This window comes from Propithecus coquereli, unplaced genomic scaffold, assembly GCF_000956105.1.
Source record: "Propithecus coquereli isolate 6110/MARCELLA unplaced genomic scaffold, Pcoq_1.0 Scaffold74, whole genome shotgun sequence".
Lineage (NCBI taxonomy): Eukaryota > Metazoa > Chordata > Mammalia > Primates > Indriidae > Propithecus > Propithecus coquereli.
In genome coordinates this window covers 60,629-62,478 of record NW_012153507.1, presented here as the reverse complement: position 1 = coordinate 62,478, position 1,850 = coordinate 60,629, and positions in this window count along the sequence as shown.

Genomic DNA, 1,850 nt, shown 5'->3' with positions numbered 1-1,850 from the left:
CTTCTTTAAATTTGGGGTTTGGTTTTTCTGAGAACTGGTTTAATTCTGTTTTATTCTTAATCCTAATACGTAACATTTTTAAAAGTCTGGTCTGTTCACCAGAACCTCATCTTATGGCTGGGATTTGATTTATGATTTCTATTCTATTGCTCCCATAAAATTGCTGAAATGTCAATACTACTGTTATTCAATTTCATACCCTCTCAGCAGTAACTTTAGAATCATGAATTCCTTGCAAGGAAGAAATTTTTCTAAGGAAGATAAACTAATGGCCAAAAAACATATGAAAAAAATGATCAACATCTCTGTCTCTAATCATCAAGGAAATGCAAATCAAAACCACAATGAGATATCTCCTAACTCCAATGAGAATGGCTTTTATCAAAGAATCCCAAAACAACAGATGCTGGCATGGATGTGGAGAGAAGGGAACACATATACACTGTTAATGGGACTGCAAACTAGTACAACCTCTATGGAAAGTAGTATGGAGATAACTCAAAGAACTAAAAGTAGAAGTAGCATTTGATCCAGCACTCCCAGTGTCAAGTTTCAGTCTGAAATGTCAATTCTTGACATGCTCATGGCCGAAGAATCACCAGTCCGCTATAGTAAGGCAAGCACGAAAATGATGTTTATTGAGGAGAGAAAGATATGATTATAGAGCAAGAGCAAGATGTAAGTTTATAGAGCATGCTGCATATGCCACAGATGATGACCAGACCCGTAGTTGCAGCACAAAAAAAGAAAGTTTGGTTATGGTCTGGGCCTTGTTTTATGGTGTCCCAATAGGAACCTCCCCTTGGCTCAGACGTCACCATGGAACCACTTTCATTAGGCAGTTGGGAGCTGCATGACTTCAGTCTTACTGCACATGTGGGCTCTAGGTCACTTTCTGGACTTTATGGTACCTATGCTGCTTGGCCGGTGGGCTAGAGAGTTCTCTGCATTCCTTTGCAGCTGGCCCGCCAAGTTCTGATTGGCAGATTTATAGGGTGTTCCCTCCTACCCCAGGTATGGCAGGTGCTTGACACAGGATTAAGGTAAGGCAGGACCAAGATGGGGGACCGGGACCCCCTTGTCCTTCTTCCCAGGTGGGGCAACTGCACCAAGGCAACAGTGCCCACTTTCATCCCTAGGAGATCCAGAATGCTTTGCTATTTACCTACCACCACTACTGTGTTATTTACCCAAAGGAAAAAAAGACATTCTATAAAAAAGACATCTGCACTAGAATGTTTATAGCAGCGCAATTTACAATTGCAAAGATGTGTTAACAACCGAAGTGCCCATCAATACATGAGTGGATTAATAAAATTTGGTATATATATACCATGGAATACTACTCAGCCACAAAAAAATTGGTGAACCCATATAAGAATAACATTTATCAGGCATTGGGCAGATGGGGGGGGCATGGGGGATGGGTATATACATACATAATGAGTGCGATGTGCACCGTCTGGGGGATGGACACGCTTGAAGCTCTGACTTGGGGGTGGGGGGGCAAGGACGATATACGTAACCTAAACATTTGTACCCTCACAATATGCTGAAATAAAAATAAATAAATAAATAAATAAATAAAAATATTGGTGAACCTAATACCTCTTGTGTTAACCTGGATGGAACTGGAGCCCATTCTTCTAACTGAAGTGTCATAAGAATGGAAAAACAAACACTATGTATACTCACCGTTAAATTGAAATGAGTTGAATAAAATGTGGATATATGGAAATAACATTCATCAGAAATCAAGCAGGTGGAAGGAAGGAGGAAGGGATGAGAAAATTCACAACTAACAGGTATAATGCACACTATCTGGGGGACGGGCACACTTGTAACTCTAA